Raw genomic sequence first — 23476 nt, 5'->3', positions numbered from 1 at the left:
AACCGGTTTCGGCTCTTTTTTTTTGACTTAGGCCTCATGTTGCTTTTCTACAACCTGGCAGTTCTCTCACATCTTTTTCAAATTGTTTCAGTTGAAGCACCATAGCTTTTACACTGTTCTTCAAGTATTTTTTGTAGTTGATTTTTTTTCTTATTTATGACAATTTTGATATAATTTTCTTGATATCCAAATATTTGAGCAATTTTAGACCATAATTATTTGCTGTGATGTACAATCAGGTCTCCAACATGTTTTTTTTTCTATCTTTTCTTAGTCTTGGAGGTAAAAACATACTTCAATTATAAAATTTTCTGTTATTTTATAATTTTAATGTTATTACTCACACTCAATTGCTTTGCAACATGTTTTTTCTACTATCTTTTTACTTAATTTTCACAACATTCTATCTAGCTTGTCAAAGTACTTAGCAAGGTCCTTCAATTCTAAACCAGCCTCTTTATTTTAATCTACATATGGAGATTCCCAAAGTTGAATTCTGTCTTCCCTTAAAAACTGGGACTGCCCTAGCCAGTTTGGCTTGGTGAATATAGCATTGGCCTGTGGACTGAAAGGTCCCAGTTTGGATTCTGGTCAAGGGCACATTCCCAGGTTGTGGGCTGGATCCCCAGTGGGGGGTGTGTAGGAGGCAGCCAATGAATGATTCTCTCTCATCACTGATGTTTTTATCTCTCTTTCTCTCTTCCTTCCTCTCTGAAATCAATAAAAATATATTTTAAAAAAATAGAACCAATTTAGGTTCTCCATTAAAAAAAACAACAACAAAAAACGGCCTGCTCCAGCAGGCTCCCTTGACCTTAGACCCACTGACTGTTCTTAAGCTGGACCTGGAGCCTGGAAGAAGTAGCCTGAGGCAGAGCATCCACCATGGCCAACTACCTGACTCAGATTCTTGTGATGGGGGCATGAGTCATGGGCAAGACCTTTGCCTGGGACCTGCACCAGGATTTTGCAGCCAGGTGGGCAGCAGCTGATACCAGGGATGTGCTGGACACCAGTCTGCAGCTGCTTCTCAATCTCTGGTCTCAGCCTCCAGGAGGCACAGCAGATTCTCACTGTCTCCAAGCTGAACCAGATGAGACCCAGAAGCTTCCCCTGCCTCTTTAATCCAGAGACAGCACACCTGCACTGTTTCCCCTCCTCTGCAGAGCTAGGAACACCTATTCAAGGTGAAGGATAAATCTGTGGATGGCTCCTTCTTCTGCAGTAAGAGGTGCTCAGAGCAAAGGACTGCATGGAGGAGGTGCTCATATCCAGGCCCAGAAAGACAGAGAGAAAGATCAGAGGCTCCAAATAGGACCACTTGCTCCTCCCACCCCACTCCACCCCCCACCTCTAATTTATAGCTCTGTAATGAACCTCTTTTCCACAAAAACAAAAACAAACAAACAAACTGCGACAATTTTGCTTGAAGACATCTCTTTTGTCATCCTATGGCATCAGGGCATCTGCCATGACCCAACAATTACCTGTATGAGCAGATAGGTCACTGTTTTCATTCTGGGTGAGCCTGACCCCAACCCTACCCCCATTCAATGTACTTGGATTATATGTCAGTGATTCTAACAAATGCTCCACTGAGTTTTTACATTGCCTGATTACACTAAAAACAAACAAACAAAAGAAAACACAAAAGCAAATACAATAATTTTAGTTATTTAGAGAATGAGATTCCTGAAATTTATGATGATAATAAAGTTGTAAGACTGGGGATATTCACACATGATTTTCTTCTTTCTACCATTAAGATCCTTGACTTTTTTATTGTGCTGTTTTCATATTTCAGCAAATATATTTTGGTTTTCTTTGAGTAACAGAATGACAGCAGAAGGAAAGAGCTTTTGTCATTTAACTTACAACAATTGGGTTTCAACCACTCAGGACAATATGGGCACAAAGAAAAGTGACACAGCTACAAATGTTTTTTTTTCTTAAAGTACAGCCTTTCAGAGGAGGTTTGGTCAAGGAAGTGATTAATTCTTAACACCTATATTTCTTTACCACTTGATTGCTATGGCTCCTTGTTACTGGGGGTTACATTTTATTTGCTTTTATATCACCAGATTTCACAATGTTGAGGTGATCACTAAAAATTACTTGTTGATAATTTCCCTGGCCAGTGTGGTTCAGTTGGTTGAGCATTGACCCATGCACCAAGTGTTTGCTGGTTAATTCCCGTGAAGGGCACATACCCAGGTTGTGGGATCTGTCCCCATTAGGGGGTGTGCAGGCAGCACCCCATCCACGTTTCTCTCTCATTGATGTTTCCCTCTCTCTTCCTCTCCTTTCTTCTCTCTCTAAAATAAATAGAAGCATTTTTCAAACATTACCTGTTGAATGGTGAACATTTATTATTAACAATATCCCAGTCTATGAATGTAGGCCACAAGGTGTGGTTATGAAAGAGAAAGAATTGATCACAGGGGCTTCAGGTTAGGTCTATAAACTGCAAGAGGTAATGAAGGGACTGGGCAAGAAATAAGGGAAAAAGGAGACATTTAATCCTAGAAATACTTTGCCAAAATGTGGATAAAACAGACTGATAAGGTGAAATTTGAATTTGTAACAATTGCAAATGAAATAATTTTCTCTAGATTTACTAAACACTGTCTCATTACCTAAGGTGACTCATTGGTACAGAAGTTCAGAAACTCTGAATGGAACAAAATATCCCTGATGGATATAAGGCTAGGGAATCTGGGGCTTTTGGAAATATTTTCTGCCTCTGTAGAGATTCAGAAATTTGGGTTGAGGGTGATTTGGATGCAGCAACTCCACTTTTTATGTATTTACACTGAAATATTTTAGAATTCTATTTATATAAGGTGACTCTAAACCAGAGTCTGTATATAAACATGTTGACTAAGTACAATTATTAATTAGATAAATTTACTCTCAAAAGTGCGGTGAAGGCCAGGGGTGGGACAGGGGCTTGGTGAAAGAGGGTAAAAGGGGGAAAAATGGGGAATATGTGTAATGCTGTCAACAATAAAAAATAAATGAAAGTGTCCTAAGTTTAAATAATAAATTACATATTGAAAGTTTATTTTACTTACATTTGCTCTACTTATAAGACTTTTATCTATTTTATCATCTACCAAAAAAAAAAAAAAACAAAAACAATTTTCTGGACAAGGACCATGCAACTCCAATGAAAATGAATTTTTATAGTTGATTGCATTGGACTTTCTGTTAAAATCCTGATTCCACCACTATAGGCAAATTATTTAACTTTAAACTTTATTTTTTTTCATCCATAAAGTATAAATAATTATAGTACCTAATAGGATGAGACAAATCCTATCTAATAAAGAAGGAATATGCTAATTGACCCTCATGCCATTGCAAAGATAGCTGTGCCCACAGCCAATAAGGAGGGAATATGCTAATTGACTGTCACATCCTCAAAGATGGTGGTGCCCACAGTCACAAGATGGCAGCACCCAGTTCCCTCAGCCCCTCTGGGGCAACAGGAGCACAGCAAGGCCCAGCCCACACCCAGGTGGGCCCAGCTGCTCCTCAGGCCTGCTTCCGGGGTCCCCCAGTCCCTTCAGTCCCCCAGCTTCCCAGGCCACCCAAGGCTCAGGTAACCAGGGCCGGCCGAGGCTTGCACTGCCGGCAGTGGTAGCAGTAGAGGTGTGATGGAGCATCGACTTCCCCTGATCACTGGGTTGCCTCCCACCCCTGAGGGCTCCCAGACTGTGAGAGGGGGCAGGCCGGGCTGAGGGACCCCCCCTTCAGTGCATGAATTTTCATGCACTGGGCCTCTAGTAAATAAATAAATATATGGAGAAGTTTGAGCATTATGCTTAGAATATATGTTACTTAGTGTCTTACACATTTTAGTTATAACACAAATTGATAAACACACTACAACAAGTGTTATGAGTTCAAAGGAAAAGTTATAACTTCAGAGAAAGGCGTGGATTGGATCAAAGAAAAATCTGTCTCAATTTTTAAAGGAGACAATCAGCATTTGAACAGACAAAATGCAATCAGGATAGTGAAGGAAACATGGAAAAACATTTTTAAAAACTATATATTTAATACAGAAAATTATAGATAATTCATTTGATAGGATTTGAGAATAAGAGAAAATTTAAAAACAGATCGATAATCTTAATACAACAACATTGTTTCTCAGCTGTGAAGAGAAGTCTTGCTTGAATTTGAGTCTTGTTTTTTTTTTTTGTTTTTTTTTTTTCACAAACTAGATAGATATCTTGTGTAGGTTACTTAGACTTTATATGCATTAATTATTTTGGCTATAAAATTAAGTGTAATAGTTTCTACTTTATAAGGTTGTTTCAAAAATAAGATAAAAAAAAAAATATATATATATATATATATATATATTCATATATATAGCACATAGATATGCATACACATATGTATAATATTATTTAGAATAATTTTGACATACAGTAAGTATTCACTGAGTGAGACATATTTCAATATCAAAATTTTAATAATATAATCAAAGATCATGTCAAGAAAGTAATGGGATAGGTTCATTAAAAACTGATGTTTTTAAACCTTAGGCAATCTACTACACTGATTGAGAGACATAAGCGATGGTAGAGATATAGTCTAACAAGATGAAACATACAATTCTAATGGTATTAAATTTTAGGTGTCTATGGGGAACATGTAGTATAGCTGTTCATGGGACAATTATGAGTCTTAGGTTTTTAGAAGTGGCCAAAAAAGTAACCATGGAGTGTGCTCTAGTGAAGGCTGGGATGCATGGAGATTAATAATAGAAGACACAGCCATGGATAAAACAATTTTCCCATGGCCACTGGGCTCTTGAGTGGCAAATTCGGGATCCAAAGTTTAGCTTAATGAGTACAGGTGACTTCATTTATTTGTAACTCAATTACCTGTACAGTGATGAGCTAGGGTTAGAGAATCCTTATTGCTTCTCTATCATGAACACTCTGTTAATTTTTTCAGAGCCCCACAAACTAATTTTGAGTATGAACAGCTGATTTGAGCACAATTTATCTGTTAACACAAGTAGGTAGGAAAAAAACTTGATTCTGAAGGCCTTTTATCACATTGAAACAATATTCATGTGCAGTTCATTTTTTAAAATATTGATTTTACTATCAATTCTTCAAAATTGATTCCTTTTTAAAAAATGTATTCCTATATTCCAAAAACATCTGTCAGGGAAAAAATGAAGAGACTGAAAATTCAATATGTTCAATAATAAGAATGATAGTGTACTTTGTATAGCATTGTAGATTTCTGTGACCTACTACATGTATAGAATACATATATAAATTTTATGAACTATTTCTTTTATACTGATTAAAATTTTTACACTTATATAAAAATCATCTTTCCTTTTTTCTTTCTAAATTAAATTTATTCGGGGGACATTGGTTAAAAAGATTATTTAGGTTTCAAGTGTACAATTTTATGATACATCTTTTGTAGAATGCATTGTTTACTCAACATCTAAAGTCAAATCTTCCATCACCATATATTTGATCCCCTCTACCCTTTACTACCCTCTCAACCCCTTTTCCTCAGGTAGCCATCATACTATTGTCTATGTCTATGAGTTTTTGTTTGTTTTAGAGCTAAAACTTGGGATTTATGTATATTTTATTTGCCAAAACATTTGTCTTGGGAGTGGATGGGACACAATCATAATAAGACTAGAGGCCCGGCCCGGCCTGTGCCCTCTCGCAGTCTGGGACCCCTCGGGAGATAACGACCTGCTGGCTTAGGCCTGCTCCAGGGTGACAGAGGGCAGGCCCAATACCTAGGTGCAGCCCCTGGTTGGGCTCAGAGCAGGGCCAATTGGGGAGTTGGGGCGCCACCCCCTGTCATGCACAGAGCAGGGTGATAGGGAGGTTGTGATGCCACCTTCAGTCACGCTCAGGGTAGGGCCAATTGGGGGGTTGGGGCACCTTCCCCTGTCACACTCAAGGCAGGGCCGATGGGGAGGTTATGGCTCTACCCCATCACACACAGAGCAGGGCCCTTGGCGTGGGGGAGGGGGGGCGCCACACCCTGTCACACACAGAGCAGGGTGGATCAGGGGGTTTGGGCATTGCCCCCTGTCACGCTGATCCCAGTGCCGGGAGGCCTCGCGGCTCCGCTGATCCCGGTGCTGGGAGGCATATTACCCTTTTACTATATAGGGTAGAGGCCTGGTGTACAGGTGGGTGCCAGCTGGTTTGCCCTGAAGGGTGTCCTGGATCAGGGTGGGGGTCCCCACTGGGGTGCCTGGCCTGTCTGGGTTAGGGGCTGAGGGCTGTTTTCAGGCTGGGGGTGACTGAAGCTCCCAACTGCTCCTTTTTTTCTTTTTTTCTTTTTTATTCTGGGCCAGCTTAAGCTTTGAGCCTTGGCTCCAGCCCTTAGGCCTCCGCTGCTGAAAGTAGGTTTCTGGCCTTTGCTTACAATGTTGCGATCCTGCTGGCTGAAGCCCTGTGGACGAAAGTAGGTTTCTGGGGTTTTGTTTAGCTTCTTTATTTGTTACATAGTTGCTTAGAGTTGCAGCTCAGAGGCCTGCAGCGGCAGTCGGGGAACGTTGGAGTCCTCTGTCTCTGAAGCAAGCAAGCCTCATGTTAGTTTCTAGCTGCCTGGCTGCTGGCCGCCATCTTGGCTGGCAGTTAATTTGCATATTGCCCTGATTAGCCAACGGGAAGGGTAGCAGTCATACGACAATTACCATGTTTTTCTTTTATTAGATAGGATATCTTTTCATTAAGATGCAACTAATAAGAAGGAACTATTAAAAATAATCATTATAATTTTATAGTTTATCATTCACTAATTTTACTTACATTTTTTCCATTTTCTTTTAAATATGTTTTTTAAATTTATCTTTATTGTTGAAAGTATTTCATATGTCCCCTTTTTTCCCCATTGACGCCCTCCCCTGTACCTCACCTCTAGGCCTTCACCACACTGTCTGTGTCCATCGTTTATTCAATATATACATATAAATTCTTGGTTAATCTCTCCCTACCCAACCTTCCCACACCCTCCTTCCGTCTGAGATTCGACAGTCTGTTCCATGTTTCTATGTCTCTGGATCTATTTTGTTCATTGGTTTATTTTGTTCATGAGATTCCACATGAGTAATATCATGTGATACTTGTTGTTCTATGACTGGCTTATTTTGCTGAGCATAATATTCTCCAGGTCCCTCTATGTTGCCTCAAAAGTTAAGAGATCATTCTTTTTTACAGCTGCATACTATTCTGTGGTATAAATGTACCACAGCATTTTTATCCACTTATCTAGTAATGATGGGTGCATTTAGGCTTTTTCCAGATCTTAGCTATTGTACATTGCACTGCTATAAAAGAGGGGTGCATATATTCTTTATGATTGGTGTTTCAGGTTTCTTAGGATATATTCCTAGCAGTGGGATCACTGCGTTCAATGGTGGTTCCATTTTTAATTGTTTGAGGAAACTACATACTGTTTTCCATAATGGTTGTACTAGTCTGTATTCCCACCAGCAGTGTGCTAGGTTTCTCTTTCTCCCACATCCTTGCTAGCATTTGTCATATATGTTGGTTTGTTGATAGTAGCCATTCTGACAGGTGTGAGGTGATACCTCATTGTCATTTTAATTTGTATCTCTCTGATTACTAGTGATTTTGAGCATTTTTTTAATGTCTCTTGGCCATCTATATGTCCACTTTGAAAAAGTATCTATTTAGATCCTTTGCCCATTTTTGTATTAGATTGTTTGTCTTCCTTTTATTAAGTTGTATGAGTTCCTTATATGCTGTCAAATTTAACCCCTTATCAGATATTTCATTGTTCTCCCATAAAGTGCATTCCCTTTTTTGTTGTTGCTGATGGTTTCTTTTGCTATGCAGAAGCTTTTTATTTTGATGCAATTCCATATGTTTATTTTCTCCCTTGTTTTCCTTGCCTTAGGAGATCTATCAGCAAACACATTGCTAAGAGAGATGGTTAAGATTTTTCTGCCTATGGTTTCTTCTAGGATTTTTATGGCTTCATGACTTAACATCATTAAAATGTCCATATTACCCAAAGCAATCTTTAGATTCAATGCAATCTTGATGCCATATTTCACAGATCTAGAGCAAAACCTCCAAAAATTTATATGGAATCATAAAAGACCCTGAATAGCTTCAGCAATCTTAAGAAAGAACAAAGTTGGAGAGATCACAGTACCAGATATCAAGTTATGCTACAAAGCCACTGTAATCAAAACAACCTGGTACCGGCAAACTAACAGGCATGTAGACCAATGGAACAGAACAGAGGACCCAGAAATTGACCCAAGCCACTATGCTCAATTAATATTTGACAAAGGAGGCAAGAGCATACAATGGAGTAAAGACAGTCTCTTCAATAAATGGTGTTGGGAAAATTGGACAGGTACATGTGAAAAATGAAACAAGACCACCAACTTACACCATACACAAAAATAAACTCCAAATAGATAATAGACTTAAATGTAAGTTGTGAAACCATAAAAAATAAAAAAATAAATTATCATGATACTGAATTTTTGGACTGGAACCCAGATCCTTTGTCTGCCAGAATCAAAGAATGAATCCACGGACAGAAAGTGTTATAGCAAAGGTGGAGCTTTATTGAAGAACAATTACAGACTCCCACATGGGGAGAGGGAAGAGTTCCACAGAATGGCCTCCCAAGTAGGGAGGGGGAAAAGGTCACACTGAATTCCTGTTTCCATGGTTTATATAAGTTGCAGATCATGGTGCCTGATATCCCCTCTGATTGGTCAATATTTCTCTTCGAATTGGTTACTATAGTGATTCCTAAGGCCCTCCTCTCTCATAGTCCTTCCATTCCTCTGGGCTTTCTTCTTTTCCATCTGAATTAAGTAAGGGCTTCCTTCTCTTTTTTTGTAAATATAGACCTTTTCTGGCTTCTTCCAGTTCCCTTGTCTTATGGAAATATACCCTTTGCTGCTCCCTTGTCTTATGGAGATGTAATTGCACCTGGTTCCTTGTGTTATGGAAATGCACCTTCTCCCAGTCTGCAGCCCCATGCTTTTCCATGGACCCCAATTCTAAAAAATCCCTAAGCCTGCCTATGTTCCCCCCAAATTCCTGCTTCAATAGGTAACAAAATCTATAATATCTCTGGTAGCAATATGTTAAATATGCTTTTATTGATATTTTTAGACAAAGAATAAGAAAGAGGGAGAGAGAAACATTGATGTGTTGCCTCCTGTAAACACCCAACAGGGGGAATCAAACCAGTGACTTTTTGGTGCATGGGATAATGCTCAACCACTTGAGCCACACCTGGAATGTATCATTTTACTTACATTTTTTTCAAGCTCCCATGCTCCCTTATGCTATTGCTGTCATTTTTTAAGTATTCAGCTCTGAAGAATATTCTTATTTTTTGTATCTATTTCCTAACTACCCTTTTATACTTTTATTTGGTCTCATTTTCTGCCCTTTCCATTAAACTATGTGTATTTGGTTACCTTAAATTATAATCACTAAATCCAACAAAATTAATCCATTCTTACATTCTTTGCATTAGCTAGCATATGCTTCATGACAAAGTGTTATAATTCATAGTGTTTAAACAACTTTCTTTTGTTGTTCATCCTCACCCAAGGATATTTTTCCATTGATTTTTAAAGAGAGGGGGAGGGATAAGGAGTTGCCGGGGTCCAACCCCAGCAGGTCCAGGGGTCCCCAAAGGTGTGGACGGAGTCGGCGAAGAAGGAATGACATGGAGGCAGCATTCAGTTGATCAGCAGCCTAGCCAGGATCTCTAGCCAGGATCACCAGCCAAGTTCTGGTCTGGATCTCCAGAGAGGTTCTGCTTAGGATCTCCAGCCAGGTTCTGTCCAGGTTCTCCAGGCAGGTCCAGTCACCAGGTTCTAGTCAGGCTCTCCTGCCAATCTCCGCAGTCAGGTTCAGTCCAGGATCCCTGCCATGCTCTCTCGCCAGGCTCCGCCTCCAGGCTCCGAGGCCAGTCCCTGTCCAGGATCCTCCGGCATGCTCTCGCCAGCGAAGTTCTTCTGTCTCTAGAGAACGTTCTGTGTAGGTTCTGTGCCTAGGCTCTGTCTCTCTTGGTCCTGTCTTCCAAGCCCTGTGTCCTTAGTTCTGTGTTCTGAGTTCTGAGTTCTGAGTTCTTCTGTCTTGTTACAACTGTATTTATACCAGTTGATTCAATCCTATCAATCTCTATTACAAAGGTTAGGGCGTTTCTTATCTCCATTCCAGGGAGAAAAGATTATGTAGTTTAAGCATGATTGTTCGTAGTTAAAGGGATTAATTACCCGCCTGGCACTTAGTTGAGGGGTTTTATTCCCTCCCTAACTTCAGGGGAAAATCCCTACCTGGGGATTCAACCTTTCTCGGAGAGGTGACCTTGGTTAAAACACAGCGCCAAGAAGGTGAGCAAACATATTAAGAACAGTATGCCATATATGCCAGGTCCCTTGAAACAGCAAGGATGGACCGGCTCCCGGCAAGGAGTAACAGAGAGAAACATTGATGTGAGAGAGACACATCCATTGGTTGCCTCCAGCATGCACCCTGACCTAGCCCTGGGATCTAGCCTGCAACCGAGGTATGTGTCCTTGATCAGAATCAAACTCAAGATCTTTCAGTCCTTGCGCTGATGCTTTATCCACTGAGCCAAACCAGATAGGGCTAAACAAACAACTCTATGTCATAATTTCTGTGGGTTGAGAATGTGAGCATAGATTACGTGGATCCTCTGACTGCGCCTCTCACACGTGCAATTGAACCATTCGCCAAGGCTGAAATGACCTTATTGAAGGTGAATCTGCTTCCATGCTCATGTAAGTGGTTGTTGACTGAATTCAGTTTATTGTGGGCTATTGTACGGAAGGTGGTGAAAATGAAAGTTATTACTTACGAAATAATCGTTGTGTCAGGGAATGTTAAGGCACACACATGAGCTATTTTGTTTAAATAGATTCTATTAGTACATATCATTAGTTTTATTAAGATAAATACTGTATAATCCTGGAAGAAAAGTGCAAAGATAAGGCAGAAATGGGACTGATGCAGCTATACTCAAGGAAGGCCAAGGATTGCTGGCAACCACTGTAAGCTAGGAAGAGATTCTTCTCTAAAACCTTCAGAGGCAGCTTAGCTCTGCTGACACCTTCATTTTGGGGTTGTTAGCATCCAGTCCTCTTGAGAGAATGAATTTCTGTTGTTTTAAACTATCCAGATTGTGGTAATTTGTTATGGAAGCCCTAGGAAACTAATAAGTCAATTTAATTCTGCAGTGGAATATTACGGAACTGATGGAGTCCTATGCCAAGTTCTCTAAATTGCTATATCAGGGATCTGTACTTATTCCTTTATCTTCTTTTCAAATATAAACTTGAGTAGGAGAGTGAGGAGAAAAGGGAGCAGGTGTGTAATTTATTGTTTCATTAAATATCGACATATTGTTTCTTCACTAGGAAGGCCAAATTTATTAACATAAATATCACAGCAATTATAAATGCACTCTGGAAAATTTGCTGAAGAGAACGTTTTAAGTTTAAACAAATAAAATCATCAAAAATGTTGGAGTTTTATCTTCGTAGTATTTATATGGCTTCTGGTTTTATGGTTACTCCAGAGTATTTGTTACCATTTCTAAATCTGTAATGTCTCTTCCCTCACTAGTCTGTGAGCCCCATGTTTAGAAGGACCAAACTATGATGCTTGTTTTTTTATCCTCTGTTTTCTCAATAATGTCTGACACATGAGTATGTTCAATAAAAAAAACTTTGAATATGAATCATTAAATTCATGTGCAATTTGTTTTAGGTCTTCAGGACACTAAAGCAATCATTTTAGGATATATCATTGTGAAAATCAAAAACATTAGTCATGAGACTGGCAACGTATCTTGTAGGAGAAAGGAACAGAAGCTTCAGGAAAAAAAATGCAAATGGCCACTAATCTACACATAAACATATATTTTCTCAAAATATTCAAAAGAACAACCTAACAAGTTTTTATTTTTTCCTGTTGATTGGCAAAGAATGAGATAAATAAAAATACCTAAGAACAGAGAGAACCTGGAGAAGAGAAACTGACCTATGTGGTAGCAAGAAGACAACCATGCATATTACATGATTAAAAAATAATCTATATTGGTTGCTTCCAGATGGTGGCATTTTATTTTATTTGTTTGTTATTGCTAACATGTACATTCTAAGAAATAACCCATAAATCTTTACTATTTTTATCTTAAAAATTAATATTGCATAATGCCTAATAAAATTAATTTTAATTTATTATTTAATCTTAAGAGTCTTAAGCAGTGACATCCTATATAATAAAGAGCTAACATGCAAATGGTTGTCACGCCGTCATGTTATCATGCCCTCCCACCCTAACACTGGGGCTGGGAGACCTGAAGCTGGGTCAGGGAACCTGAGGCCACACCCTCCCACCCAGCAGGGCTTGACAGGGGACCTAAGGCTGTGCCAGCCAGGTCTGGGTCTTGTGAGATTTCAAGGTGCACGGAGATGGGTGGGGACTTGACTCTGGGTCCCATGGTGCACCCCAGACTTTGACAGGAGGGAGATTTTCATATACATTTTATTAATTTTCTTTCATCTCTGACACTTCTATTATAGAGAAAGGGCAAATATCAAAATTAAAATATTTCCTCTAATTAATTCCCTTTAATGTGTTTGAATTTTGTGCACCAGGTCACTAGTCATTTTCTAAAAAGTAACTGCCATAACTGCCATTTTCATTATTGCAAAATCATTAAGAGACAGTCTGGATTATGGAAATACACAAAGCTCAAGATGGGATTCTGGGATTAGTAATATTTACAGTCTCAGACAAAAATACTGTGTGTATATGTGTGTATTTACATACACCCAATATGAAACTAGGAGGCATTCATGCTTTTATTTGTTTTATAATTATGCATGCAATCACTAAGTGTTTGATGTTCTGTGAGTAGTGTGTGATTATAAGGAACAAGTAAATCAACAATCTTCAGAAGGGAATGATCTGATAAATGATCAAAATGATTCAGTTGGTGAACCCAAATTCAGATTATTGTAGCTAATAGAATGTACCTTTATTTTAATGAATTTAAAGTCAAGTAGCTTCTTTTAATTAGAATATTATTGATTTAAATATTACTTAACTCTTATAAAGATACAGCTGGATAGTCAGGTATCGATTTTATTTTGCAAAATCCTAATGTAAGGGGAAAATACATGTGGCTTAACATCAATCTATTAAATCCTTAAAAATCCAACATAGGTGTATTGGATTTACCATGGTGATCAATTCATTAGGTATTTAAATATTAAATAACTATATTATATACCTAAAATTAAAATTGTATGTTAAGTAAATTTTAATTTTAAAAACCTAGAGTTAATTTTAAATTAATTAAAAATAAAGATTATTTTAAAAAATCAAAGGTATAATTTATGACATTGTAAAGTTAGTGTCAGCATGCATGGCAAAAAAACAAACAGGACAGTTTAGTAGTAATTATTTAATTTCACTAACAGCCAGTTTTTACCATAAATTCAATTCAGTAGTTATTTATTGAGAAACTACTTACTTGCATATTCTAAGAAGATTAGTAGACTCTGAAAATACAAGGTTTATGTGAATTAAGAGAGAAACCAAGATGGCAGCATAGGCTGCCTTGAACAACCACTTCAAAAATACAACTAAAAGACGGAATGGACATCATCCAGAACCACAGGAAGGCTGGCTGAGTGGAAATTCTACAACTAGAAGGAAAGAGAAAAGCATACCGAGATTCAGAAGAGGTGCGGTGTGGAAGTAAAATACAAAGGTGTGGAGGTGCATGAGGAGAGGGCTGGCGGCTGAGGACACGATTGTCTTTTTCAATTGGGAGGGTGTCTCAGGCTCTGAGCTCCAGTTCCAGGCGAGTCCCTGGGGACCCAGACTCATACGGAGAGAAACTGGACTGTCTGGCATCAGTCGGAACTCAAGGGCAACTTTCTCTGGGAGGTGCTCCCAGCGATTGTCGGGGCCTCTGAGGGCAGGACTGAGAGCAGCCATACTGCTTGCTCCACCCGCCCTGTTGATCCCCTGGGACCCCACCACGCTGAAGCCGTGCACGGAGGCTTTTGCATATGAAAGGCCCAGCCCTTTGTAATCTGAAAATTACTTAACAAACTGCAGCTGCCCCAAGGCCCCAGGGCAACTTGCATTGCTTTACAGCTGGCTTCTGCGGGGTAGCCTCAGGCAGAGGCTAGATTAGCACCTCCTTATATCCAAGAGCCAGTGTACCCAGTGGTCAGAGTGGGACCATCCAATTACAACTCCTCAGATCCATAAGGGACACACTCAGGGGGCAGACTCATTGAGCACCAAAGCCCCAATGAAGCAAGTCTTGCCCCAGAAGGGTGTCTTCAGCACAGAAGTTCTCCCACCAGTAGACACAGCTGATTCTCACAGCCAATTGACCTGGAGGTCAAATCCTCCCAGAGTTACCTACAACAATCAAGGCATAACTACAACAAGACTGTGCACAAAGCCCACAAGGGGGTGCACTAAGAGTGTCTACCTCAGGTAATTGGGGAGGCTGAGCCACTGGGCCCTATAGGACACTTAGCACAGAAAGCCACTCTATTGACACAGCGAAGCATAAAAAAATGCGGAGACAAAGAAACAGGACATAAATGACAGAAATGGAGGAAAGCAAACTACTGGATATAGAGTTCAAAACCACACTTTTAAGGTTTTTCAAGAATTTTCTAGGAACCGCCGATAAACAATGAGACCCTCAAGAAATCTAGTGAGACCCTCGATGTTATGAAAAAGGACCAACTAGAAATTAAGCATACACTGACTGAAATAAAGAATATTATACAGACTCCCAACAGCAGACCAGAGGATCGCAAGAATTAAGTCAAAGATTTGAAATACGAAGAAGCAAAAAACAACCAACCAGAAAAGCAAAATGAAAAAAGAATCCAAAAATACGAAGATAGTGTAAGGAGCCTCTGGGACAGCTTCAAGCATACCAACATCCAAATTATAGGGGTGCCAGAAGAAGACAGAGCAAGATATTGAAAACCTATTTGAAGAAATAATGACAGAAAATTTCCACTACCTGGTGAAAGAAATAGACTTACAAGTCCAGGAAGCGCAGAGAACCCCAAACAAAAGGAATCCAAAGAGGAATCCACACCAAGACACATCATAATTAAAATGCCAAGAGCAAAAGACAAAGAGAGAATCTTAAAAACAGCAAGAGAAAGACAGTCAATTACCTACAAGGGAGTACCCATTCGACTGTCAGCTGATTTCTCAACAGAAACTATTCAGGCCAGAAGGGAGTGGCAAGAAATATTCAAAGTGCTGAATGCCAAGAACCTACAAACAAGATTACTTTATCCAGCAAAGCTATCATTCAGAACTGAAGGTCAGATAAAGAGCTTCACAGATAAGGAAAAGCTAAAGGAGTTCATCACCACCAAACCAGGATTATATGAAATGCTGAAAGGTATATTTTAAGAAGAGGAAGAAGAAGAAAAAGGTAAAGATACAAATTATGAACAACAAATACACATCCATCAACAAGTGAATCTAAAAATCAAGTGAATAAATAATCTGATGATCAGAATAAACTGGTGATTATAATAGAATCAGGGGCATAGAAAGGGAGTTGACTGACTATTCTTGGGAGGGAAAGGGGTGTGGTGGATGAGCGAAGAGACTGGACAAAAATCGTGCACCTATGAATGAGGACAGTTGTGGGGGGTGAGGGAGGAGGGTGGGAGGGGAACCGGGTGGAGGAGAGCTATGGGGGGGAAAAAAGAGGAACAACTGTAATAATCTGAACAATAAAGATTTAATTTAAAAAAAAGGTTTATGTGAATTAAGTAATATTCTAGTTCCTATGACATAAGGTTGACTGCAAGGAGTATCCTTTTTTTAATTTTTTATAAGGAGTATCTTATTCAACCAGCCTTGATATTTATATTAAAAGGTTAAAATTAATTTAATCCATCAATAATAAGGTTTTAAAATTCCTTTTGTTATTCAAAATATATTATAAAGCATTTCCTATATTGTCTAGCAGATGATATAAATGTTGAATTACAACTCTACTATTTATGCTTTTTTTCATTTTTATAGAACTATTTTTCTGTGTATAAGGGGTATATTTATAACTGTTTCTCTGTGTACATATAATGCTTTCATAATTGAAGAATTCTGAGTAGAAATTTATTTTTTTTACTTCCATACCTTATATAAGACCAATAAATTTGAACTTACAAAGCTATCACCATGATAATAGTAAGATTATTAATGGTAAGTGTGTGTGTGTGTGTGTGTGTGTGCGTGTGTGTGTGTGTGTGCGTGTGTGTGTGTGTGTATGTGTGTGTTTAAAATATACATTCTAACACTGTGGAAACTGAAATAATCAGTAAGTGCCAATATTCTCTAGACAATTATACTGAAAAGTGAACAAAGAGTAATTATATTTCTCTTATTTTCAAAAGGTAAAATGTGTATCTCATGAAATAAATTATTTCCATTCAAAAGGAGAGCCCTTTAAAACTACTTCAAAATATGTGCTTTTATGAGATGTCTGAAGTAGGCACTGGGGACACAAATGCAATTTGAAACATTTTATTTCTACAGTACTGATAGTCTCTGTTATTACAGCTCTTCTAATAGTTAAAGAAGATATGAAGCACTGAACTTTGTGTCAACCAACGAGAATAGAAAAACAACCCCAAAACTCAATACTGTTTAGTCCAATTTGTGAACTGATTTGAGGCAGGTAATTCGGAGACTGGAAAAACTGTCTTTCACTTAAGAACCAAAAAATCCAATTTAGTGCAGTTGATATCTTTACTCCAGCCAGGAAAGCTGTTTCATCTTCATTTTAGTCTAGATTGTTACTATATGAAGTGACAGTGGGCTTACACACTCAGGTTGTGTATTTATTTTTTGAAAAGAACTAAGATGCCATCATTTTTCAATTTCATTTGCAATTTCAATGCTTATTGTAAAAAGGCTCAAAGCAGGAACTGGAGACAGTGATCTCATTATTTTAAATTAACTCAACTTCACAAAGAGAAGATGATTAGTTAAATCATTAGCACATGTCTGAAAATGGAGGCTGTTAGCATGTCTCCCATTCTCACATTTTGCATGAATCAAAAGCATTTATTAAGATTCATTTTGTGAATGTCTTAAAATAACTTCTACCAAGGTTTGAATGTCATCTTTTCGACATATATTTTCCTTTCTTCTACTCTGTAACTGGATTTTTGTTTCTTTCTTTTTCTATCCATCCATCTACCTATCTCTCATTTCTATTTCTCTTTTTAAAGACAATTTATTATTAAAATACTGAAACCAATGAGCACTGAATAATAGAAAAATAAAATTAAGTATAATATATAGGTAAGCAAATTATTTAAAAACATATTAGAAACAGAAATGAGACTTCATCTGAGTAAAGACATCATGAAGTATGGTACCTATTTGCTTTGTTTAACAATGGACAGGTTATTTTGATTTTCTAAATTATATAAATCATCCCATTCGATTGAATGACTATCCCATTGATTGTTATCTTACTGGTTTTAGAAAGCACATTCTTCTGTACCTGGGAAACAGGACAGCACAATTATCCTAAATTGTTTTAGTGGCCACAAATAATGCGTTCCAGTTGACTCAGTGGTCCCAAGACCAGGACAGTGCAATTACTCTAAATTTAATGAGTTCCTGGCAACTCAGTGGTCTCAAGACCGGAGGGCTCTAGATTATGTGTTTCTGTCAATTCAGTGATCCAGAGACCCAAAACTGTAATTTAGATAACATGCTGCTTCTGCTTCTGTAAACTGCTTTTTTGTAAACCAGGTTCCTCATTCCAAACCTTGAGTTGTAATCAATATCTTTGTGATCTTTGCCTATATAAGTCTGGTTTTGCCACCATCTTATCACTATAAGATTTGGGGAATGGCCCCTCATAGTCCCGGATTGCAATAAATGTGACGCTTTAATTCGACTTCTTGAGGCGTCCTTTTGTGATTCGTGGGGTACATTACAACAATCAGATAATCCAAATGAAAGAAACATAGAAAATTTAGAAGTAGACTTTGCAAATACAGGGTATAGCTGTAAAACATAAAGCAATGATACAACTATATTTATTGCTTGCATTTTTATATATTTTAATTCATGCAGAGCTTGTTTATAAGTGATTGACTTGGGTGTTTTCTGGCATAAAATGGTATCTTTCTAATATATCTTGCTTTTATACTTTTTTTTTAATAGATGTAGTCCAGGCCCTCGGTACCTTGTGGTCACCTCAAATTGTTTTCTCATCAAACAATTCATCTATCCACAATTAATTTATTTTCTCTGGAATTGTTCCATTGTTTCCATAAAATCACACCTATCAATATCTCAGAGTTACTGGATATAGTATAAACTAAATTGTTTCAAATTTAAATACTGTAATTCTACAGTCCAGTCAATCTAGCTCTGATTGACATTATTAAGAGTCATTTGTTGATATTTTTAGTTATTAGCTTCAGCAGAACCATCTTTCAAGTACAGAAATGAAGATATATATAAGTTTATAAAGTCAAAAGCCTACACTTTCAAAAGAAATGTCTCAGAAATGTAAGCTACTTCATAAATGTAACTAGATATCAACTGTCAAAAGAAACAAACAAAATAAACAATATAACTGCAGAATGCAGGTATTTAGAACTCTCGGAGGTTAACTCATTGTTATAGCATATTAACAACGAGCTAACCCATGGTCATCATTACTGTTTGGTTCGCTTAATGAGATAATAAGCTGCTTTATGTCTTATTATTTATATCAATTTTTTCATACTCCTAGACATGTAATTCTCAATGTATAAGACGGTCTTCATCAGCACAATCACCTGGGAGTGTCAAAAAGCCTCCAGATTGAATTTCCTCCATGGGGGTTCAGTGTTAACAAAAGGTGTCCACAACTCACAAATAATGAGCTCAATCAGTGTTGTGGTCTGACATAATAAATACGCTGTACATATCAGATATCAAAATAAAATAGGTGTTATCTTAGCATGTTTTAAGAGTAAGATAAAATGCATTTTAAAGGGATTTGCTTATTTTTTTACAGTTGACAGTGTTACAGATGTCCCCTATTCCCCCCTTTTGCCACCCTCCACCCAGCCCCACCCCTTCAGACTGAAAGAAAATGGAAATTAAAATTTTTAAGGCATTTGACATCAGTCTATTAACAGAACCAAACACATTATATTGGAACTATGACATGCTCAGACAGGTCCTGATTGAGAATAAAAATTACTAACAAAGTATTTCCTCACCTAGATATTTTATAGGATCTAGTTTTGACATCTGTGCTATGAAGGGAATATAATTTCAAATTCAAGTATAAATAAAAGCAGCAATAACAGGTGTTATTTATTGCTTAGACAGTACTGAGATAGACTCATTTAAACCCATTTTATCAATACCTAGATTGGACCTGGGCTTATGATTTACAGTGAAATATCAAAACTTCAGTGAAAAAAAAATATGTCTATAAATAATTGACTCTAACTACAATGTCAACCGTTTCAAAGTTGTATACTAATGTAAAAACGTACAAATCGTGTCTGTAATTGTTTTTAATATTCACCACTTCAAAACCTCAAGAGTACCAACTGTTTAGAAATCGGAAGGGGAACCCTAACTGGTTTGACTCAGTAGATAAAGCCTGCGGACTGAAGGGTCCCAGGTTTGATTCCATGTACCTTGGTTGCGGGCACATCCCCAGTAGGGGGTGTTCAGGAGGCAGCTGATCGATGTTTCTAACTCTCCATTCTTCTCTGTAAAAAATCACTAAAATATATTTTTTAAAAAAGTAAACGGGGGGAGGGGGTAGTTTTACCTACCTAGTAGCTAAATTTAGTTTAAAACTAAAAGTAAACCTAATGGAATGTTCTTAAATGGCTCTGCTTCTCCAAAATGAATATAAGGAACTTGAATAAAAAATATGTGAATTTTTTTTTTCCTGTTCCTGGCCTTATAACAAGAGTTCCCTGTTTAGTATAAATCAGTTTTTATTTTACATTTTGTGTACACGCTCTATTATTTAGTTTGGTAATAGACAAAATTGTAAACATGACATTGTTAAGTATTCTTGACAGGGGAGAATAAATATGTTAATTATGTAAAAGTAGTCAGCTTCTGTTTATCAGGAATGTGATTCTGAATTTTTTCTCTGCATGTGTTTTCATAACCTTAGAAGCACAGTGCTAAAAGAATCCATTAGCTCTCCTGCTGTCTGAAGCTCCTGTCTATTTACCCACTAATGTTCACAATGCAAAACTCACAGAGGATCCAATAGTGTCACTAACACTCAGATGCTTGGACAGACATGTAAACAAGGAACTCTAATAGGACATACTAATGGGAGGAGATGTGGATTGCTATGGTAGTAGCATGTATGTGTCTGGATGTGGTCGTTAAAGACATTACTGTTAAGGAGATGGCATTTGGGATGATTCTTCAGATTAAAGACATTACGTGCACTAAAGACATCCCAGGAATACTAGACATGGGCTTATGATAGAATCATCTGGGACATTTGAAATATAGAATACATGTAGGATAGGTACAAAATATATTTTTGAGAAGCAATTATTTCATTGTAATTGGCTAGTAGTGAAAAAATGATCGACTTACTGAAGTATGTGTAGGCAGTATTATATCTATACCAGGCCTTGAACAACAACAACAACAAATCTCAATACATTTATAACATAAACTCCATTTTTATTTCAAAACTTGATAGGAAAAAAATAAATAACTCAAAATGCAAGTACAGACCATCTAACTTATGGACAATACCTAGTTAAATTTTAACAAGTTAATCTTAAGATATAAAAAAAGAATAAAATCCTAGGAATTCATTAATATGATTCATTGCATACACCAATCAAATGAAAACAGTGGTTCCTAAAATATCAAAATACTTTATATTGGCTGCTTGGTATTTGTTTCCTCTCAGGAATTTGACAATATTATTTTACTGTGTTTTTACTGACATTGTTGATACTAAGAAGTTACCCATGTGTCTGATTGTCATTTTTCTGTGTGAGTAGGTGATCTTTGCTTACTAGTTATCTTTGTTCTTCTGATTTTAGATAGATGATAGATAGATATAGATAGATAGATAGATAGATAGATAGATAGATAGATAGATGGTAGATAGATAGATGATAGATAGATAGATAGATAGACAGATAGATAGATAGATAGAGATATCCAGATTTTATTCTTTTAATTTATTCTGTATGAGGTTATTGGACTTTTTTGGTATGAGCACAGTGCCTTTAATCTGAAAACTTTTAGTCATCACCACAATGAATATTTTTTTCTCTTTCACCATTTGTGATACCTCTAATAAATGGAACATCAATCTAATTTTCCATTTTACCATTGGTGACTCAGTGTCTTATTTCTTGTTTCCTCTCCCTTTGTTTCACTGTAATGTGCTTTGGATAATTTTTCAATCTATTTTCAATGCTTTATCTCTATCTTCTGCTGATTTATCTGCTCTCTAACTCTTTCACTGAGTTTTATATTTCAATTATTATTACATTTTTTTTCTTGAATGCTTTAAATGATTTGTTTTTAAATACATTTCTATTATCATTATTATCTCTTGATTATTGTTCAATTTATAAAGGTACACTTTCATTAAAGCAACTTAATATGCTTATTTTATAATATTTATTAGATTATCAATATAAATAAAAGCTATAAAAATAATGTTTTTGTCTGATATATAAACTAACTTTATGGTAGGGACATTCTCCTTGTTTCTATGTTGATTTTGTGATTTTGACAGTGTGCTGAAGTTTATTTTCCTCTTGAAAGTATGTACATTCAGGCCTTTCTAACTCAGGGATATTTTCAATTAAATTCTACCCCATGAGTCCCTTCATCCACAAGGTAGCATGGATTTAGGACATAAACGCATTTGAGGATTGACTTGTTTATAAATGTCCTGTTAAGATAGTCTCCAGCACCAATCCATAGAAAACCATTGAGAAGGGAAAGTTTCCTTTCTATCCTTGTATTATGAATTTATTTTTTTAACTTTATGTTTATTGTACTGTAGATACTGTTACTGATGTCCCCATCACCCACTTTGGCCACCTCCACCCAGCCACCACTGTCCCCTCCCTCTGGCCATCACCACACTATTGTCTATTTTTGTGGGTTATGCATCTTTGTTCTTTGGCTAATCCCTTCATCATTTTTATTTACCTTTCACAAAGGGGATAACTCATTGTATCCTAAATTCTGATTAGTTTTCAATTAGAATCCCAAACTTGAGTGAGCTCTAGACTTTTTCTCTTCCGGACCTGTGAGGCCATGAAAATAAAAAGCTCAATATACTAGGGTTCAGCAGACACAATGAGAGTAAAAGCATGGATTAACCTGGAGAGTATTATGCTAAGTGAAATTAAGCCAGTCAGAGAAAGACAAATACTATATGATCTCACTCATATGTGGAATCTAACGAACATGATAATTTGATGAACAAAATTGAAATGGAGACATGGACACATGAAACAGCTTGGCTGGTGCCCGAGGGATGACTGTATAAAGAATGTGAAGGGATTAGCTCGAGAACATATATGCATATTCCACTGACAGTGTCAATAGTTTGGTGAGGGCCAAGGGAGAGGAAGGATGAGTGGGTGGAGGTGGGCAAAGGGGAGGAAAAATAGGGGACACCTACAATAATGTCAACATTAAACATTTTAATAAAAATAAAATACCGGCCTGTGTCACTCAGTGGTTGAGTGTTGACCTAGGAACCAGGGGGTAATGGTTGATTACTGGTCAGGGTACATGCTCAGGTTGCAGATTCAATCCCCAGTAGGGGGCGTGCAGGAAACAGATGATCAATGTTTATCTCTCATTATTGATGTTTCTATCTTTCCCTCTCCTTTCTTCTCTGAAATCAATAAAAATATATTTTGAAAAATGCCATGGCAACCATGACTCAATGGTTAGAGCATCGGCCCACCTACCAAAAGGCTCTGGGTTCCAGTCCCAGTCAGGGACACATGCCTCTGTTGCAGGGTTGATCTGGAGCTCCAACCGGAGCATGTGTGGGAGGCAACCAATCTATGTGTCTCTCTCACATGGGTGTTTCTCTTTCTCTCTCTTTCTTTCCCCCTCCACTCTCTCAAAAAATAAAATAAAATAAAAATCCCAGGGGTAGGCTTAACACATTAATTAAGTAATTAAAATTTTTAGAAAGATAGTAAAAGCTAGTTTGAATACTTAATTGTCTCCCCAAATTTCTAATTTCACTTTGTTTTTAATTTCTTGTAATGATAGGTATTACTCGAATTTTTAGGTTTTTAATTTTTTCTAGATTAGCTAATCAAAAATACTGATGGAAACTTACATATATTTCAAATTATTCT

The 23476-nt window shown here is 37.3% G+C and overlaps 2 pseudogenes; one reads left to right on the top strand and one right to left on the bottom strand.

Annotated features, from left to right (window-relative positions):
* LOC132226707 (NEDD8 ultimate buster 1-like) overlaps positions 1–23476 on the bottom strand; it is a 99056-nt pseudogene that overhangs the window by 1257 nt on the left and 74323 nt on the right.
* LOC132226354 (mitochondrial import inner membrane translocase subunit TIM16-like) lies at positions 886–1299 on the top strand (annotated as a pseudogene).

Source organism: Myotis daubentonii, chromosome 2 (assembly GCF_963259705.1).
Source record: "Myotis daubentonii chromosome 2, mMyoDau2.1, whole genome shotgun sequence".
NCBI lineage: Eukaryota > Metazoa > Chordata > Mammalia > Chiroptera > Vespertilionidae > Myotis > Myotis daubentonii.
The sequence above is the reverse complement of the archived record's forward strand: the minus strand, read 5'-3'. Positions and strand labels throughout refer to the sequence as shown.